Source organism: Helianthus annuus, chromosome 2 (assembly GCF_002127325.2).
Source record: "Helianthus annuus cultivar XRQ/B chromosome 2, HanXRQr2.0-SUNRISE, whole genome shotgun sequence".
NCBI classification, from domain to species: domain Eukaryota; kingdom Viridiplantae; phylum Streptophyta; class Magnoliopsida; order Asterales; family Asteraceae; genus Helianthus; species Helianthus annuus.
The window spans coordinates 73606739-73629254 of record NC_035434.2 but is presented as its reverse complement, the minus strand read 5'-3'; positions in this window follow the sequence as shown (position 1 = coordinate 73629254).

Below are 22516 nucleotides of genomic sequence, written 5' to 3'. Positions count from 1 at the left end.
ATTTTGCCATAAATTTTAGTAACAAAAATACAAGTATTGGAGGTTGGTTTTTGTAACTAAAAATGGGTAAATATATATTTAGAATATATGTTTTACATTAAAGACACTTGTGTGAATATGTGTATACCTTGTGTATAGCTATATTATTTTTGGATTTAAAATAATATGGCTTAACAAAAATACCAAGAACTTACAATCCAAAATAATACCAAAAATTACAAGGAATAAAGTATATAAGTTACACACTTAAGTATTGGCAAACCGAACAAGAACGTAACTTACAAGATATTTCGGAAACTACATTTGTAAGTATATTTTTGGTAAATATTATTTTGGATACAAGGAATGAAAATATGATTATCGTTATTATTACAAAGTATGTCATATTTTCAACAAGAAGAAAAATATAAATATATTATTTTTGGGAGATAAAAATATATATTTTCTTGGAATACATTGTTTTTTACAAAACAAGTTTAAATATATTTTCTAAAGTAAGACTTGAAAATATACTATTTCGGAACTACAAATACAAGAATACGAAAATAGACATATATGGAATACTCCCATCCTTGGGAAGGAAATGCTAAAATAAATACTTGAGAAGTATTATAACTTCGGAAAATGTTAAAGACATAAAGGAAACGTAACTCGAAACATGAATACTAAGGCAAGGCATGGCCCGCTCGTCTAATAGACCCTAGCACATTGTAGGTAGTCATGTTTGCTGACGAGAATTGAGTTATGAGTACTGAAGACGCAAAATAGTGAGTTCATGCTCCCCCTTTTCTTTAACTGTTTTTTGGTTTTATAACTCTCGGGGGTGGAATACATGTTATGAATACATAAACGGTATGAAATGCCTAAGAAATACTAGATCATGTGAGCATAGACTAAATACAGAAATGCCACTAATACTTAATTAGGGACGAGAGTTAGATCTAACGGGTACGGCCGAACCCCACTCATGGTCACAACTAGTACCGAGTAGTGCTTTGGAGTCCCAGTCGAGGTTAATCGACACAGTCGAGGGTAATCGACACAGTCAAGGAAAATCGACATCGAGGAAAATTGACAAGGGTATAAGCCATTACGAGTGCTCCCTATGTCCGCACATGCCTTAAAGTCCTTGTAAAACAATTATGTTCATACACGCTTTTCATACCTGTTTACAAAGGAGTCTCTCAAAGATTTACAAGAATTATAGTACACAAACAAGACGCATGAACTCGCTCAACTTTTGTTGATGTTTTCCAAAATTACATGTATTTCAGGTAACAGGATGGATCTTGGGCGTGGGTGTCGTAACTAGAAGTAGACTTCAAGTTTAGATGCCATCCACTTCTGTTGGTTTGTAACCTAGTCGAAGGTTGTGTTTTAAAAACTTGAATAACCAGTGTTTGTAATACTCAAATTTTATGAATGGATGAACATCGTTTTGATCATGTAGTTGTTTATTACGATTGAATGCAATGATATTAAACTAGTCACACATCATACGCTTTCGCAAAAGTCAGGGTGTGACATAAAATGAGCTCTATCACTCAAAGATTGGAGCAAATTTCAGATGAACAATTGGATATCCTTCCAGTTGAATAGATAAATGAACTTGTTAATCTCATTTCATTAGATGACAAAGAATGTGAACAAAAGTTTTCTGAAGATAAAATCTTAAATGAAAGACATTTTTCTGAAAATAAAGAACGGATCTTTTCTTTAAAAATGAAGAACCAAGGATCTTTCCTTTATAGGAAGAAGAACCCAAAACTGAAGAAAGTTCTTCAGATATTGAAATGTCTCCAAGACATTCAAAACATAGAGTGAATAATGCCTCTACTAGCAGTAATAATAGACGTTCTAATGGAAAAAAGAATACAGAATTTTCCACGCCGTATCATAAAGGTATACCTGATTCTAATAATAATAATAATGGCAGTTCAACTACTATTAATACTATTAAAATTGATTGTATCTTTAACCTCGACAAAAGAAAAGAGGTAATTGATAAATGGAACACTGGGATCAGTCTAATCATTCAGACTAATCCAGAAGAGTTCTCTCATGCTAAGGCTTTGTTATTATTGGTTGAGCATAAGTCTGCAGGAATTGTCCAAAACTTCATCAAAGGAACAACTTGGAAAGAAGATTTGCATGGTGAGGATCTTTTTGATCAAATAATAAATGCAATATACATGATGTTTTTAGGTCTTGACTTCGTGACAGATAAAGACCTAGAAAATCAAAAGTTGCTAGAAAAAGCAAGATAAAATCTTGCTAAAGCACAACTTTGTGATATATGTCTTTTAGACGACTTCACTTGTCTTTATGAAACAAATTTATATAAATTAGGCACAGGTGAATTCCATTCTTGGATTGATGCCTACTTAATGAAAACTCCCATCGTCGGAGAAAAGGCAAAAGAATGATGGAATAAAGAAAAAAATCAGTTTACAATGCACTTTCTTAGGTTTGCTACTAGAATTGTTAAAGAGGAAATTGCAGCCTATTGTGATTTTTCTAATAAACAAAAAACAGTTAAAACGTTTTAATAAAAACTGTTGTAAAAAACTCACTAAGTTACCAAAATTATCTTTTGGCTGTGAACCAACAAGAGATAAAGGTTATTTCAAAAAGAAATATAAAAATAAATATAAAACAAAAACTAAAAAACGTTTTTTGGAAAACCAAGAAAAGAAATTTTCACCGGGAAAATATTTTTTTTAAAGAAAAACGTAAGGTTTGTCCTCAAGGGAAGAAAAAATGTCGTTGCTGGATATGTTCTGAAGAAGGACATTATGCCAACAAATGTCCCAATAGACAAAAATTTCCGGAAAAATTAAAATTTATCTCGGAAGCTGAAATTGAAGGATATTTCCCTTCTGAAAATATTTTTGATGGCTATACGCAAGTATATACATTAGAAATACTAGATAACTTGCAATCCTTAGATTCTTGAACGGAAGACTCAGAATGAATTCTAACCACTCTTTTAGTTGGGGGGGATGAAAATCATAAACAAACTCATTGTTTTGAATTAGCCTATTCATATATAACTAACCCAAATTCACTTTATATCAAAGGAAAAATCCTTTTCAGATGATATAAAACAATTGCTCTACATTGTTATGTAATACAGGGGCAAGTCTTTGTTTAGCAAGCAAACATGTAATTCCTGATGATTTATGGGAAAACACTCCCAAAGATATTAAGGCAATTATTGCTAACAAAGAAGTCATTAAATTAGATAAGGTTTGTAGAAATCTTATAATCTATTTTTCTAGAGAACCATTTACCATTCCTACTATCTATCAACAAGACCCATGTATGGATTTACTTCTTGGAAATAATTTCTGTCAACTTTATGGACCTTTCACTCAATGGTTAGACAGAGTATCTTTTCATCTTAATCAAGAAATGATTTTGATTAAAAAAGTTAAAAAGCCTTTCAAATCAGAAAACCAAATTTTCTTGAATCAATGAAAAAAGATTCAAAGATAAAACAGATTCCTGGAACTAATATAGTTCAAGAGGTTATAAAACCAGAAAGAATATTTTTACTTGAAATACAAAAGTTTCAAAAAATTGAAGAACTACTTGAAAAGGTTTGTTCTGAAAATCCTATTACTCCTGGAAAATCCAAAAAAATGGATGAAAGCATCAATAGAACTTATAGATCCTAAAACCATTATTAGGGTAAAACCTATGAAATACAGTCCACATGACAGAGAAGAATTTAATAAACAGATTAAGGAATTACTTGATTTAAAATTAATTATTCCATGTAAATCACCTCACATGTCTCCATCATTCTTAGTTGAAAACGAAGCTGAAAAAGAAGAGGAAAAAAGCGCATGGTTGTAAATTACAAAGCCATTAATGCAGCTGCTAAAGGCGACAGCCATAATCTTCCTTGTATGCAGGAATTATTAACTCTTTTGAGAGGAAAAACCTATTTTTCTAGTTTCGACTGCAAAAATGGTTTCTGGCAGGTACTGTTAGATGAAGATATTAACTGCATTCACATGTCCGGATTGTCATTATCAATGGAAGGTAGTTCCTTTTGGATTAAAACAAGCACCGAACATATTTCGAAGACATATGCAAAATGCTTTAAGAGGTTTAGAAAACTACTGTACCGTCTATGTCGACGATATTATAGTTTTCTCAAACTCTTAAGATAAACACTATTTTCATGTTTTATCAGTTTTAAAAACAATTTAAAAATATGGAATTATTTTATCAAAAAAGAAAGTTAATCTTTTTAAAACAAAGATAAACTTTTTAGGTCTCGAAATAGATCAAGGGACTCATTGTCCACAAAAACATATCTTGGAAAATTTACACAAATTCCCAGATACTTTAGAAGATAAAAACATCTTCAAAGATTTTTAGGTATTTTAACCTATGCTGAGAGTTATATTCCTAAACTTGCAGAACTTAGAAAACCTTTTCAGGTAAAATTAAAAAAGGATTACATTTGGGAATGAAAACAATCCGATACAGACTATATCAAAAAGATAAAGAAAAACTTAACCAATTTTCCAAAACTTTATCTTCCAAAAGAAAATGAAATGTTAATCATAGAAACAGATGCTTCTCACGATTATTGGGGAGGAGTTTTGAAGGCCAGAACAACCGAAAAGGAAGAAATATGTAAGTATACTTCTGGGAGCTTTAAACAAGCTGAAAGAAATTACCACAGTAATGAAAAAGAATTACTTGGGGTAAAAAACACTATTTCTAAATTTTCTATTTATCTTACTCCTGTAAAATTTCTAGTCAGGACAGATAATAAAAATTTTACTTATTTTCTGAAAACAAAAATTTCTGGAGATAACAAACAAGGTCGACTTGTCAGATAGCAGATGTGGTTTTCAAGATATTCTTTCGACATTGAGCATCTTGAGGGGGGCAAAAACGTGCTGGCTGATTGCTTGACAAAATATTTTCAAAAAACATAAAATAAAAAATACATGCTTCAAATGCTTTCCATGCCTATTTAAGGAGCACACATCCTTCAAACAAAGAACCACCTATCACTTTCACAAAAGCAAGATTTATTCTTAAAAAAGGATATGGAGAATTTAAAGGCTTTACGCCTGAAAGAAAAAATTCTTTTGATAGAATTAAAAGCTATTCAAGATCAAATAGTTCTCTATGACGAAAGTCTAGAACCAACTGCTAATTCAAAGCAGAAATCCTCAAGGAAACAATCTGAATCTATTCCCTCTCAAACGGCGAAGGGTAAAGAAAAATCAAGTCTGTTTACTCATGTTGCTTTGGAAAAAAGAAAAAATAGAGTAAATGAAGTACTAAAATCTTCATCTAGCCCAGAAGCAAACGGCTCTGGTAAAGGCATATCAAATCCGTTGATGGCTGACAGTTTGCCAAACACTGAAAAGGTCTCTCTCAGACCAAGTTACTCTCAAGTTACTCAAACACCAGAAAATCTTAAATCAAGATTTTATGTTATCTTTGATGGCGAACACAGAGGAATTTATGAAGACTGGTCTATAGTAAAAAGTTATGTTGAGAAAACTGACTATCCCTTCAAAAAATTTGGGTCATTATTTCAAGCCCAACAAGAAGCCACCGGATATTCAGCAAACTTCGGGAAAAAAGAAATACCTTTAAAGGTAACCAGTTTTTCTAAACCTTTGAAGCCCAAGAAAAAAGAAAGGGTCATTGAATTCAGGAACACTTTCTCAAAACCAACAATAAAAGAAGAGAAAGAAGAAAAAGATATTATATCTTTAGACGAATTCGGAACAATTTGCTCAAAGGCTCGAGCCCTAAACCAAAACGATTTCGAGTTCGAACATATTTACACGCAAGATAAGGCTACTAAAAGTCTTATTATCTTTTGTCCAGGTGCAAGCCCAGAACTAGTTTCTCTAGCATTTTCTGTTGGATTAGCAAAGTTCATTTACCCTTCTCCTAATTTACTTGAAATAAGTAATTTATCCGAAGGAGTGAAGAAAGCTATCAAAAATTTTTGAAAGAAAATTGCCGCTGCAAGAGATGCAAATATCTTCATCAAGTGTAGTTCTACACTCCCTGACTGGTGGTATCAAGGAAAAACCTTTCCAAGTTACCATCATTTAGAAATTGGTATTGCCAAAACAAGAACAGTCAAACCTTCAAGGGTTATAAAAGAAGACTATGAAGACTAGGAAAGATGGTTAGATATTAGGACAAAAGGATTTATACAAATCCAAAATAACCTACAAAAAAATAAAGCGGGAAGCTTTAATAAAGTAAATTATTGCAGCACCAACTGCATAATTACTAGCTACAGTGGAACTCCATTACCACTACATGAAAAAGAAGTTATAGAAAGGATGGAGCAATGCATTATTTTAAATAAGATAGAAGCAGGCCCCGTCACTAAAGAACAGCTTTGCCAAAAGTTACAACGCACATTTGAAAACCATCAGGGCGAATATTGTAAAGCATCTTCTTCGGAAGAAAACAAAACCTCTGCTGAAAAAGGCAGCTATTCTTCAGATGAAGACACTCGAGAACTGGACCCACACATGGGTTTGTCGATTAAATAAACGTCATCCATGACGATTGATTAAGGGCTATAATGGTCTTTTGTAAAATTCATTTCTACTATGTAAAGAAGTTGAATTCTTTAAGTTTAGGCATCCCTTATCTCTCGTATCATTTTCCTTTCCAACTTTTCATTTGTAACAAATATTTGTGTAAGGAAGAACTTCTTGATATTTACATAATACTCTTCTTTAGCAAGGAGACCACTCACTTACACACATTTGTTACAAATGAAAAGTTGGAAAGGAAAATGATACGAGAGATAAGGGATGCCTAAACTTAAAGAATTCAACTTCTTTATATAGTAGAAGTGAATTTTACAAAAGACCATTATAGCCCTTAATCAGTCGTCCCATGTGTTGGGTCCAGTTCTCGAGTGTCTTCATCTAAAGAATAGCTGCCTTTTTCAGCAGAGGTTTTGTTTTCTTCCGAAGAAGTTGCTTTACAATATTCGCACCGATGGTTTTCAAATGTTCGTTGTAACTTTTGGCAAAGCTGTTCTTTAGTGGCGGGGCCTGCTTCTATCTTATTGAAAATAATGCATTGCTCCATCCTTTCTAGAACTTCTTTTTCATGTAGTGGTAACGGAGTTCCACTATAGCTAGTAATTATGCAGTTGGTGCTGCAATAATATACTTTATTAAAGCTTCCTGCTTTAATTTTTTGTAGGTTATGAAGGGTTGACTGTTCTTGTTTTGGCAATACCAATTTCTAAATGATGGTAACTTGGAAAGGTTTTTCCTTGATACCAGTCAGGGAGTGTAGAACTACACTTGATGAAGATATTTGCATCTCTTGCAGCGGCAATTTTCTTTCGAGAATTTTTGATAGCTTTCTTCACTCCTTCGGATAAATTACTTATTTCAAGTAAATTAGGAGAAGGGTAAATGAACTTTGCTAATCCATCAGAAAATGCTAGAGAAACTAATTCTGGGCTTGCACCTGGACAAAAGATAATAAGACTTTTAGTAGCCTTATCTTCCGTGTAAATATGTTCGAACTCGAAATCCTTTTGGTTTAGGGCTCTAGCCTTTGACCAAATTGTTCTGAATTCGTCTAATGATGTTAGTGCAATAACGTCTGTAGCTTCCGTCAACATGTAGTCATATTTTGTATAGTTGTGTGTATGTTTTGTATGTGTGTATGTAAAGCAGGACAGAATCGGGTGAAGTTTTTGTTAAGTGTTGTTGATGCCAGCCGATCGGCTAGCCCAGCCGTTCGGACAGCCCGGCCGATCGAGCAGGCTACTCGATCGGTTAGCATTGTCAGCCGATCGGCTAGCCCAGCCGATCGGCCAGCACTCTCTTATTCTGTCCTTGCCTATAAATAGCTGGTAGGTCAGTTTATTTAGAACCTTTTGACACTTTCACTTGCTACCTACCTTTTGTATGTCTGAGTTCTTTCTAGCTCCTGTACATTTTCACATCATTCAATAGAATATCAGACGGTGATTCAAAGTAGAATGTTGTCTTTGTATATCTGCTATGTGATTATATGAATTCCGCCCATTGATCACTTTAAGATTCAACTACGTTTACGAAAAAGAAGATCCCATCCGAGGGACCAACAAGTGGTATCAGAGCATTAGGAAGCTGAATCGAGACCTACAGAGACGAATTCACCGGAATTCAAGCCGTTCTTGTTGATTTAGAGACGAATTCACCGGAATTCAAGTCGTGTTTGCTGTGTCAGAAACAAATTTCACCGGAAATTTGTTATTTCTATCATTCCGACTCAAATTTCACCGGAAATTTGACCGATTCTTCTATATTCTTCTCAGATCTAGCTTTACTTTTCGCTTTTACATCTTAAAACCAGAAAAACTTAAAATTCAGTGAGATTTTACGGTTAAAAATTGACAAATTTGCTATCAATCGAATCGCAATCATTATAATTACAATCCTACAAAGTTTCACAATCAAATTCAATCTAAAACTTGTTCAAATTGATCAAAATCTATGGAAAACTGTTCATGTTTGCTGATGTCAGCCAGTCGAACGACCTAGCCGATTCTTGTACTTGCTGACGTCATCATTCCAGTTGCATAACCGTTCAGATATTTTCAAGTGTTGCTGACATAATCAGTGTTAGCCGATCAAACAAGCAATTTGATCGGACAGCATTGTTGGCATTTGATATTGTTGTTGACATCATATTGCTAACCGATCGAATACGCCACTCGATCGGACAGTAATTATGTACTGATTACATAGTTGTGTTTGTCAGCCGATCGATCGAGTCACTCGATCGAACAAGCCAGCCGATTGTGGGTGTGCTGATCGATCGAACGAGCCATTCGATCCAAGTGTCCTTGTGTTTACATCTTTGAAATTCAAAATTTTTCTAAGTGTTTGATAAACATCTCAGGTACTTAACAATGGAAGAAATTATGAACCCATTCAGTGAAATGTATGCGTTTGCTGGTAATGGTGGAGATGATTCAACAAACCGAACAAATGAGAATACTCCAAGTACGAGAAAGACGTTGACAGAAGCACTTAGTGTGGAAAGCGCTTATGGAACCTATAATAAGCCACCAAAGCTGTTAGCAATTGAAGATTATAACCGGTGGGCAAAACGATTCGAGGAATGGTTGAAAGCCTTCGCGTACCCCAGTTGGAAAAGCTTAAAAAATGGTTTTAACAATGGAAGAGAAGACTTTGAGAACATGTCAGAAAGTGAAGAGATTGAATATTTTGTGGCTGAACAGAAATGTCTAGCTTTGATTAACCAATCAGTGAGAGAAGATATTATCTCACTGATTGATTATTCAAATGCAAAGGATCTCTGGGATAAATTACAAAAGAAATGTGTCGGTTCTGCAGAAATCATTAAAAACAAAAAGAAACTGCTAAAAAAAGAATTTGATCTGTTTGGTTGTCTTAAAAATGAGTCTGTTCCAAAAATGATTGAATGTTTCGGGCATCTAAAGCTAGAGTTGGCCAGGCATGGAATTGTTTTTACTCAAGAGGAACTTGTAGACAAGTTATTTGATTCTTTACCAGACGAATTGGATTGGCAATATTTCGTAATGATGATCAAGAATACAATCCAGCCAAGTGTTCTAATAGTTGATTTGTTGATAGAGAAACTTGAGAGTCATGAGCTTGAAATAAAGAAGACACATAAAGTCAATCACTCATTATATCAACAAAATGTGGAACTTTATTATCCGAAGAGCTTGATGCAAAAGACAGGATCTCCGAAAACAGCCTTCACTGCAGAAAGTTCACAACCAATGACTCAAGAAACCTCACACAGTGGTTTTCATAGTGGAATGTCTTCCAACAATCCAAGTCAAGGACCATCTTCAAGCACATCAAACCAACAGCAAACTGCACCAAAGAATGTCTTTCAATGTAATATCGCTGTTGATTTGAAAAATGGTCAAAATTTCAGTGAGGAAACAGCGAAACAACAGATGATTTTCTTAGCATCTGTATTGGAGTCATATGAAGGGTTAGTCGCTGGGAATCTTGGCAATACCAATCTGACAAAGGAAGATTACGATCAAATAGATCCTGAAGAAATGGAGCTAATTGATATTCATTGGGCTATGGCCAGTGCTGTTCGTCGAGCACAACGCTTCATGGAAATAACTGGCAGGAAAACAATTGGTGGTCCATCTACCAAATTGGGTTTCGATAAGTCTAAAGTGACATGCTTCAAATGCAAACAAAAAGGTCACTTTAAACGAGAATGCAGAAATGAGTATGTTGATGAGTCTGCTAATCCGTTCCGAGAAGATTACTACAAGAAAGCCATTTACCATCAGAACAAATCAGAACCTCCAAGGCTGAAGCAGATTGAAGAAAAAGATAAGGAAAAGTCAAGAGCTCTAGCAGTCATTCATGATGATGAGGGATACGACTGGAGTGAGATATTGCCTGAAGAAGATGCAGTTGGTTACGCATTCGCAGCAGGAAAGATTCTTCCGTTCAAAGATACAAGAACAGAAGAAGAAAAGTTTGTGAACAGAAGAATGAAAGCCCAAACAAAAGTAAGCAGAATCTATACCATTTACAAAGAAGCAAAAAGGGCTAAAAGGTGGGATCCAGACAGAGAATGTTATCTTGATCCTCAAGGTAATATCGCAATCGATCCAAGTTCACTCAGTGTTGATGCAATCATTCAGCAATATACTGAAGAAGAGGAAGCTAGACAGAGAGAATGGTGGGGTGAAGGTGAAAAGAAAGAGAAAGAAGAAAAGGTAAAGTCAGCAGAAAAGAAGATTGATGATCGGGTGATAGATACATCACAGGAGCTCACAGCCGAAAATCTGATGAAGATGGCAGACAAAGTTCTAGCTGCAAAAGAACTGGAGGTAGATTCTAGTTCTGGAACTGAGTCAAACGCCAAGGTCAGTCAGATAAACATGAATGTAGTGTCAGGTAAGAAAGACAAAAGCGAAAGTGACTGCAAGAATTGCATGAAAAATTGCAAAGATTGTAGTACTATCGCTTATCTCAACCACAAAAAGGTTGAAGATCTGACTAAAAGAGTCAGAGAGGTTGAAAACCAAATCTTAAACCGGGATAAATTGCTAAAAGCTTTAAACGATCGTGCAAAAGAGTTAACTGAAAAAATTGAAAGTGATAAAAGTGACATAGAAAGAACAAAGAAAGAAAATGAAAAACTCATTCTTGAAAATCGTCACATCACTGAAAATTTTGAGAAGCTTAAGCGAACGGTTAAAGATTCGGACGATCGAAATGGGAAAACAACAAAAGAAAATGTTCAACTGACGGGTGTGTTAAGGGTAAAAGAGGAGTTAATAAACAAACAATTGGATGAAATTGCTAATCTGAAGCTTCAATTTCAAGAAGCAAAAATCGAAAATGAACACATCCAATTAAAATTAACTAGTTACAACTCCGCAAGCTTTGTTCTGCAGCACATTGTTCCCAAACCCATCGGGAAAAACAAAGCTGGCGAAGATGTATTTTCGGACGGAACTGGAGTGCGATATCATCAAGTCCCACCACATGTTTTAAACAATTTCTCAAAGAAAAAGTCCGGACTGGTTAATGATGATGAAAATTCAGATGAAATAAAACTTCCAGAGTCGATTGATGTTACATTCTCAACATCATCATCTGATGATAGTGTTCAGACTGATATTGTCAAAAGCATGGCAGAAAGTGTCTTAGAGTCTGATTCAAATGAAGATGATGGTTGTTTCTTGGATAAATACATTCCGAAACAAAAATCCAAGAACAACTTAAATGAAGAACCAAATCTTGTCATGTACAAGATGTTGGGTTCAGATAAGTTGTTTTCGGATACTGAGTTTCCGATTGAGAATGTAAATGTCAACAAATTGAAAAATGTTTACAAATTAATCGAAGTTGAGTTGACAGAAGTGAAGAGTTTGAACCAAACAAAAAGATAAATGAATTTTGAAAAAGATAAAGCTTACTACAAGAAACCCGTTATTCCTCCACGTTTTTCTAATAACAATCGAAACAATTGGTCGAGTGGATATCAGGGGGGTAAGTCTTATCAGAAGAAAATTGTTCAAAGCAAGAAGTTTATTGAAAAGAAAGTATTTGTGAACAATTTGAGTTCGTTTTCAAATGAAGAACCTGAAATTTTTTCAAAATCAAACAAAGAATTCTTTGAGGAAAAAGCCTCACAACCTCAGTCTGAAGGCACTAGTCGGGTTGTTGACACCCGAACATGTTTCAGATGCAATCAAGTTGGACATATTGCACGAAAGTGTACCAACTTGAAGTCTAAGACTGATGTTGTTGAAAATCAAAAGAAGAAAAATGATGAGAAAGAAAAGGCTCCATTGATTGTTGAGAAAAAGAGTTTGAAAAATGACAACACCAAAGTCAAAACGGAACCCGTAAAGAAGGTGGTAATTAAAAATGATAAATTTTACAAACGGTTCGCGACAACTCAACAAACATGGAAACCGAAAGTTGCCGAAATTAGAGCAAGTAGTTCAAAATCAAAGGTTTCTGAAATGGAAAAACAATCATCTTCTACCTCATTGGTAAAGATAAGTGTTCCTGAAAAGAAAAGGGTTCCATTATCTCAACAAATTTGGAAACCAAAAAGTGAGAAGAAAATTTCAACTTCCGAGGTGAAAAAGTCTGAAGAATCAATTACGGTTGATTATGATGCAAATTGTCCACCTCTCAACGCTGAAAATTTCAAAATTCAAATTGCAAGAGTCAAAGTTACACCTAAGGCTGATGAGGCCTGGGTGGACTCGATGTTTGACTGAACAATTTGAATTGCCGGAGCTTCCTTGATCGCGAAGCATGAATCGGCATCCTTTATTGAAATGTTTTAATCATGGTTGTTTATATGCAGGATCTTCCACAACTTGTTTCAAGATGGATCATGGATAGTGGAGCTTCCAGACATATGACAGGGAAGACTGCATTGTTATACGATGTGAGGAATATAAATAGAGGATATGTTGGATTCGCGGGCAATCAAGGTGGTCGTATAATTGGTGAAGGAACGTTATCAAATGGGATTGTAACGTTTGAAAGAGTCAATTACATTGCTGAGCTGGAGAACAACCTACTAAGTATTTATCAGATCTGTGACAGAAAGTACACCACTCACTTCACTGACAAAGAGTGTTTGATACTAAAACCGGGATTTGTTGTACCTGAGGAGTGGATCATCATGAGGGCACCAAGAGTCAACGACCTGTATGTATTGGATATGAGAATAGCAACGACAACAACGGGTCAGGCTCATTGTTTTGTGTCAAGAGCAACTGAGAAGGAGTCAAGATTGTGGCACCGAAAGATGGGGCATATACATCTTCGAAAAATGAATCACTTGGTGCACAATGATCTGGTTACAGGAGTTCACATCAAAGGTTTTCATCTAGAAGGGGAGTGTATAAGTTGCATTAAAGGCAAACAGAAGAAAAACTCACACCCCAAAAAGCAAGTCAATTCAGTTTCACGACCGTTGGAAAGACTTCACATGGATTTATTTGGTCCTGCGAATGTCAAAAGCATTACCGGAGATTACTATTGCTTGGTCGTCACTGATGATTATTCTAGATTTTCTTGGGTATCTTTCTTGAAGACAAAGGATGAAACGGTTGACAGTCTGATGGCGTTATTCAAAAAGATTGAGAATTTGTACCAGAGGTGTATCAGAAGAATTAGAAGTGATAATGTTACTGAATTCAAAAACAACAAGATGGAAGAATTTTGTGAAAAAAGAGGTATACTGCATGAGTTTAGTGCTCCGTACACTCCGCAGCAAAATGGAGTAGCAGAACGCAAAAACCGGACACTAATCGAGACAGCCAGAACTATGCTCACAGATTCAAAACTTCCAATAAATTTTTGGGTTGAAGCTGTTTCTGCCGCATGCTATACTCTCAACAGAGTTCTCACCATAAAGAAATTCAACAAAACATGTTTTGAATTGATCAATAACCGTAAGCCTAACTTGAAGTATCTTGAACCGTTCGGGTCACCCTGCACGGTGATAGAACCTTTTGGAAAATTTGGTCCGAAGTGCATCGAGGGTATATTTGTTGGATATGCAAGTCCTTTACGTTGTGTCTTCGTGCCAAGTGAAAAGCGGATTATTGAAGCTGCAAATGTTGAATGTCAAGGTAATACGATGCCGCCTCAGAACCCAGGAGATTCATGGAGTTACCATTACGACACGTTGTGGGATTCATTTGATGTGATGGAAGAACCTGAAGATGAAGAAGACTTCTTTGATGAGCTGGATATTCTTAGAAACTATGAGTCATCAGAAGAAAGATTTCCAGCACAGTATTCTAGGCAATCTCAGAAAACTTCAAATGATGATGAAGCAGGTCCTAGTAATGCTGGTGAACAAGATGATACTCCAGAGAATCAGACGGCAACAAATGATGACTCAACATCTGATATTGGTCCAACTTTTGATCATGGAGATTCTGAATCTGAGGGGGAGCAAATCCAGATCTTAGGTCAAGCAAATCCTATCAGTGAAGAAGGTGCAAATCAAAATGTCACTAATCTGGAAGGCAATGTGGATGTTGCGAGTGAAGTAATGCCCATAACTCTTTCATATCATCCGGAGGAGCTGATCATCGGAGAACTTCAATCAGGAGTTCGCACCAGACATCAAATTGACCAAGGGCTTACTAGTTTTTATTCATCAGTAGCACCTCTACAAACTGAATTTTCACTATGTTGTTTTATCTCGCAGATTGAACCTCGAACGTATAAGGAGGCGCTTACTGAAGATTCTTGGGTCAACGCGATGCAAGAAGAGCTGAACCAGTCTGAGAAATTAGGTGTTTGGAAACTGGTAGATTTACCAGAGGGTCACAGAAAAATCAACACCAAATGGGTGTTCAAGTGTAAGAGGGACGACAGAGGTGTAGTGGTCAGAAACAAAGCTCGACTTGTTGTTCAAGGCTTCAGTCAACAGGAGGGAATTGATTTTACCGAAGTGTATACTCCTGTAGCACGACTAGAAGCAATAAGAATTTTCCTAGCATTTGCATCATGGAAAAACTTTAAAGTCTACCAGCTTGATGTGAAGTCGGCCTTTCTCTACGGCAAAGTGAAGGAGGAAGTGTATGTGGGACAGCCACTGGGTTTTGTCGATCCACACCACAAGAATAAAGTGTATCTCTTGGATAAAGCATTAGATGGCTTACACCAGGCCCCGAGAGCCTGGTATGAGACGTTATCTCAGCATTTGCTAGCCAATCACTTCATCCGGGGAACAATAGACGCCACTCTCTTCACGAAGATAGTCGACGGTCACCTGCTGATAGTACAAATTTATGTGGATGACATAATTTTTGGGTCAACAAACGAGGACTTGTGCATAGACTTTGAACAAGTGATGAAGCAAAAGTTCGAAATGTCATCAATGGGGGAAATGAAATTCTTTTTGGGACTCCAAGTTGATCAACTTCCTGAAGGAATTTTCATACACCAGACGAAGTACGTTCATGATATTCTAGAGAAATTTGGAATGTCAGGTTCTACTCCTGCGGCAACCCCATTAGCAACAAATCATGGGATTCACCCAGATCTCACCGGAGACAGGGCAGATGAAACACTTTATCGTTCCATGATTGGTTCTTTGATGTATCTTACTGCTTCAAGACCCGACATTATGTATCCGACGTGCCTCGCAGCAAGATTTCAATCTAACCCAAGAGCTTCGCACTTGATCATTGTGAAAAGGATATTACGCTACCTGAAGGGAACTCCATCGTTGGGGTTGTGGTATCCTAGAATAGGCGATTTTACGCTCGAAGGGTATTCCGACTCGGATTTCGGATGCTGCAAAGTCAATGCCAAATCAACAACTGCAGGATGCCAGTTCTTTGGACCTCGCTTGGTCACCTGGCAGTGTAAGAAACAAACATCTGTTGCGCTATCCACATGTGAAGCAGAGTACATTTCTGCCAGCAGTTGCTGTTCTCAGATTTTGTGGATACAGCAACAGATGCGCGATTACGGTTTGCAGTTTCTTAACACTCCTCTTTTTGTTGATAATGAGGCCGCAATTAATATAACAAAAAATCTGGTACATCACGCTAAAACCAAACATATAGAAATTCATCATCACTTTATTCGCGATTGTTTCGAGAAAAAGTTGATATGAATTGAGAAAATCAACACTGACGAGCAAAAAAGCTGATTTACATACCAAAGCATTTGATAGATCACGTTTTAAATATCTTTTAAAATTGAATGGTATGATGCTTTTGTCGGTGAAGGATGGGATTGTTGGCGTTGATGAGGATACCACTGTAGATGATGTTGATAATCTATCTGCAATGGTTTGTCGATTTTTTACCTGTTTTGGTCTTTAGGGGGAGATAGGTATATCTGTATATATTCTTTTTAGAAAATTCAAAAACATTAAAAAATCAAAAAGCCAAAAACATGATAAAATTTCAAAATCCAAAAACAATAAAAAAAATATGAAAAAGAGCATGTGTAAAAAGGGAAAATGATAGTACATCAGCTAGACTGTTACGGTATGCTAAAGATTTGCAAAGTTTTAAAAGGTTTAAACAGTCTCACTAATGATGTGTCAATAGTTTTTTACACAGTCAATAGATTTGTTCGGGATATAAACTTAAAAAATTCATAACGAGACTTACTTTGTGGGGAACACTATTTGGATATATAGGTAACCCCTGAAATCTCGTTTGATAGGTCCCTTATTCTGAGATACTAGGTCTTTATACTCAGTGATATCTGGGGTATTATTCCGAGACTTCTGCTGAATGGAAATTCTGACCTAGTCCCCGAATAATACTTTCCGCAAAATGCTTGAAACATAGCATCACCCCCAGCAAGCTGATGAAACAATAAAATTGATAGTCGCTGCTGTTGAAATCAAAAGATCCTCTAAAGGGGACACACCGAAAAGTCGAAGCCGTCATCTCTCTGCGTATACGGAAGTATCGACCTGAGCTCTCACGGCCCTCGCATTTAACCCCTTACAGATATCATCTGTGGTATACTCACCTGTAAGACTGAATACTGGGAACTTGATACGGGAGTATATTCAAAAGGTGGGACACACGAATGAGTTAAGTTTTAAGACATCTAAATCATATCCTGAATAAATTGAAATCTGTGAGAAAACTTAAAATGGATCAGTATATCGACAATCGAGGTGAATTGTTTAATCCTGAATATGAAATGAAGCTTAACGGTACTTGTAACATGTCTAAAAAGATGATATGATTCCCTGACACGCTCATCAAAAATATGTTTGTATATAGATTTCTTTCTTTACATTCTGTTTTTCAGTTTCAGTTATACTTTTATAGGTTAGAGTCTGCTTATAAAACTCAAAAAGATTTTACACTTCTGCTTTATTTTTGACAAACCAAAGCGGAGGATTGATCTTCAGATTCACAGTCTAATGCAAGTTGCAGGAAGTTGTTCTGAGCTGAAAAACAAGTTGGGAGCTAATCTTGATACAAACAAAGAAAATAAAAAATCAAAATGCAAGTTCATTAAGTTGAAACTTGTAGAATTTTCAGAAAAATGTTTAAAATATCAGTTTGTTTTTGCTTTGAGTCAACCAAGGTCATTAAGTTGAACTTGGTCGACAAATTAAGTACCTAGGGTCATTAACTTGGACCTAGATATTTAAGTGGATTTCTCGAACACTGATAATGTGAAAAAGGTCAAAAAGTCAAATCGGTTTGAAAGTCAAAGTGCCTTGGATCGAACAGGCCAGCCGATCGGCTGGACCAGCCGATCGAACTGCCTAGCCGGTTCATTGACACACTATAAATAGGAGTTCATGCTTCATTTGTTTTTTTTTTTTTTTTGCACTTCGATCGAACCAAAAACACTCTCAGCCGATTCACTGATTACACTATTTTCATTGATTTTCATTTCTCTTTGCATCAAGATCTTTGATTTGTTGGTTTACTCATCATCTCAAATGGCAAAGGTATGTTTTCTAACATCAAAATCTTTGAAATCCTTCTTGTTCTTCATGTTCATATCTGTCGGTTCTTTAATCTCAGATTTAGGAAGATTTAGGATGTTTTGATGAAATCTAGGTATAGGGTTTTGTTCACAATGCAAAGATCTTTAAGTTTACCGGTTCAATTTCTGAAAAATCATGCTAAAACTTGATTGATCTAAGATCAAGATGTTACGGCAGTCGGCATGTTCATCATGAATTTAGACCTTGTTTAGGACGAATTAGACAAGAATGAACATAGGGTTTTGATCGCGACAACATTAGGAACATAGATCTGTGCTCAATTTGTAATAATTAGCATAAATTTTTGAATCATCTGTTTATGTTCTTCAAACTGTTCTTCATCGAAGATGCCAGCCGATCGGCTAGCCCAGCCGATCGGACAGCAATCATAATGTGCCTTAGTTGTTGTTGAATAAAGTAGTTCATGTCTTGAAAAATGTGCTTTGATTGTGCTAAGTGCTTGGAATGTGGTTTTGCATTGTGCTAGCCGATCGGCTAGACCAGCCGATCGAATAGCAATGTGCTAGCCGATCGGCTAGACCAGCCGATCGAGTAGAAATGAAGATCATGTGTGTTTGAATGTTTGCTTTGAAATCTGTGTGTTTGAATGTTGATGCCTTGAAATGTGTGCTAAATGTTTGCTATGAAATCTGTGCGTTTGAATCATTTGAAGAATACTGTTTGATCATAGCATTGCCAGCCGATCGGCTAGACCAGCCGATCGAACAGCAATGACAACATTGTCAGCCGATCGGCTAGACCAGCCGATCGAACAGCAATGTGCCAGCCGATCGGCTGGACCAGCCGATCGAACAGGAATTGCTCTTCTATTGAAAAGCTTTTGTTAGTCAATAGGGCAGCATTACTTGTTGAAAGGATAGTATTTTTTACACACTTAGATTTCTGTGCATAAGTTTGCCAACCGATCGAAGAGCATTTGCTAGCCGATCGGACACCATATGTAAGAACTTGTTTGTCACATTTTGTCAGCCGATCGGCTGGACCAGCCGATCGACCAGGAACTGTCACTATAATCATTCTCAGCCGATCGAACAGTAATGCTCTTCGATCGACCAGACCAGTCGATTCTGTAGTGTTATCACATAGGAATTTCAAGTGTTAGAAAAATTTTCAATATTTTCAGTCTTATGTCTCTATTCTTGTTTGAATGATTTATACTGAATATTTTTACAGGGACGAGGAAAAGAGAAAGACAAGAGTCATAACATACCTTGTGAAATTGATTCTGAATCAACCACTGGTACTGTGGTAGAAAAGATGGCAACATTTTTGAGAGAGAGCAGAATAGCTAAAGCTATGTCTGATAAAACTGTGATTTATGAAGCACATGTTAGAACATTCTAGAACACTGCTAGATATGAAGATTCAGACAAGATTATACATGCAGTATTGAGAAAGAAGGATCAAGCTGGAAAGGATGTAGATGTGGAATTTAAGTTTGATGTAGGAGATGTGAGGAGAGTTCTAGACTTACAAGATTCTGATAATGATCCAACAATCATGTCTGAACGTCTTGTAAAAGGTTTGTGGTGTAGAATGGGTTTTACTGGGTACATAAATGGAAAAATGTACAAAAGAAGCTTCTCCAAAGCATATAGATACTTAATGCACTGCATGATACACTCAATGGGACATAGAAAGGGAGCATATGATGAGGTTGCTGATTACATCATGAATATGATAACAAGCTTGGTGCTAAACAGAAGGTACAACATTTCACAAGTAATCTTTGAATACATGAAGGAGAATTGTGAAGCTGGAGCAGATAAGTACATCATGTATCCTAGATTCATCATGATGTTACTAAATGACAAAATCAAAGATCTTCCGAAGGATTGTGAGGATGTGATGGAGATGAGTGTTGTAAATAAGACAACAATAGGAAGAATTACAAAAGATAAGGATGAGAAAACCAAGCAAATGATTTGCATAATAAAAGATAAAGCATATGTTGCTCCTGAAAACGATAAATGGAGACATGACGATAGCAACTCATACAATGAAGATTCAAAGATGAGTGAGATGGTTGAGAAAAAGACTAGGTGGTGGCATGTTAGAGATGGAAAAAGGAAAAGGACACCTAAGTCATCCCCTGCGGTTGTTATTCCTAAAGAAGGAGAAAATGGTATAGTGAAAGGGGGAGCATTAAGACAGTTAGATCACATATGATTTAAATGTTACTAATCTTGTTGTTTATGTTTGTCTTGTAGGGTCTTCTGGAGAGCCACAGCAGAAGTTAATTGATGAGACAGTTCTAGAGCCATCTGTGGTGATTGAACAAGGTGCTGATTTGTTAAAGCAACCTTTGGAAAGCTATTTGAAAAAGAACGAAGAGGTTGCAGCACGACAAGCTCAAGGAACAAGTGTTCATGCTGAAAAGGTTACAAGGGTTCAACCAGAAACAGAAGCTTTAAGGAGTTCAAGTGATGGAGATTCTGAAGCTACTCAATCTGAATCTGAATTAATTCCTGAAACTGTTGGTAAAGGAAAAGTTCAGTTGAAGAAAAGACCGTCAAAGAAACAAAAGGGTTCAGATGATGAAGATTCTCCTTATAATCCTGAAAAGTCAAAGAAACAAAGAAAGAAACAAAAGGCAGCTCCAGTTGGTGTAATTCCCAGAAATGTCAGATCAACGAAATCAGGAGCTGAGTCACAAAAAGATAAAGAAGGAAAGGCAGCTCAACATGTTCAGAAAGAAAAATCACCAAGTGTTGATGTTCCAAAAGAACCGGAGGTGAAGGCAAAAGAAGTTCCAGTTGTGGGAACAGAAAAGAAGACAGGTGATGATGATTATGTAGAGATCACTGGATTCAGAGCTGCCAGTCCAAAACCTGTTCAACAAGATATTCCTAAGTCATCACATCAGAAAGTAGAAGATTTTAATTTTGACTTTGACAATATTGGTTCGGTTACTGGTATTTTCTCAGAAGATCTTCCAGGAGAAAGTGATATGTTCAATGATCAGGCGGTTAAAGAACTGATGAAGAAAGTTAAAGAACTGGAGAAAGAGAAAGCAAAAGCTGAGGAAGAACGTGATATGCTGAAAAGTCAAATTAATGATCTGATGGAAGCTCACAATAAAGTAGTTGCAGCATTGGTCGAAAAGGAGAAAAGGATGAACCAAATGAAGGATGATGTCGAGGGAAATTCTAAAGTGTTTGATTCGTTAACTCAAGAGATATCTTCTTTGAATGCCAAGATAAAGGATCTGGAGAATGTAAATCAAACATTAAATCAGCTTCTCAATGAGATGAGTGAAGCTTCGTCAAATGAGATGAAGGCTATGAAGTTGGAGATGGAAGCTATGAAAGCTGACAAAGTAATGAAAGATCAACAACTTCAGATGCTGGTTGCTGTGGTTGAAAGTCATTTGAAGATGAACATTCATGCTGCGTTTGATGAAATTGATGTGATGAGAGCTAATGAAAGGAGATTGGAATGTGAACGTCAAATGGCTGAAGAAGCAAACCTAAAGAACAAAGGAATAGTTGAAGAGGTTGAGGTAGTTGATGCATCTTCGAGTCAACCAGAGGTTGGAGGTTCTTCTTCGCAACCTGATGTTGAAATGATTGAAGTGGTTGGGGTTCAAGAACAAGAAGTTGTTGAAGATGATCAAGAGATGGTTGAAGCTGAAGCTGAAGAGCCTCATGAACCAGAATACTTGATTGTTGGTGAGCCTATTGAGCCTATTATTGTTGAAAATGTTCTTCGAAGAGTTGAAATTATTCAAAGAAGAAGAAGAGCAAGGGAAGTACTTTTGCTGGAGTATACAACTGACAAATTTGTGTTAGTTGGCAATGCTTACCCTGTGCCATACAATTTGAAAGAAGTGGCAAAGTTGTTAAAGTTTCTTGATCTAAAAAGAAAAGGAAGGATAGCACGTGGAGAGATTGTGGATGAAGATTCTGATAGAGAGTTGTTTGGAGATGATGAAGAAGAAGATGAAGATGATTCTGATGATAAAGATGATAAAGCTGATGATAAGTCTGATAAAGATGACAAAGGCGATGACGACAATGATCAAGGTGCTTCGGGTTTATTAATCAGTGAACCAAATGTTCAAGAAAGAGTGGATGAGCTGATGAATAATGAAATAAATGAGCAGGAGGATGAAGTTGATTATGAAGCATCGTCGTCTGGAAAACAATCTGTTTATCAGGTACTTCTTTCTAACCCTACTGTCATTTACTTATCTGGTAAACAAGGAAAGGTAGAGGTTAAAAGAACAAGGGCTGAAATGTTAGACGAATTGGGTTTGGAAGATGGAAAATTTAAATTTGATATTGAAGACGAAATTCCTCACTCACCTGCAAAAGATTTCGAGCCTAGATATCCTCATGAAGCTGATCATTATGATGACGTGATTGTTGAAAGTGCGTCAGATTCAGAGGAAGATAGAGTTGATTTTCATTATGAAGGGGAAGATGTTGCATTCCCTACTTTCACTGGATTGTTTCAAGAAAAGAATGAAAAT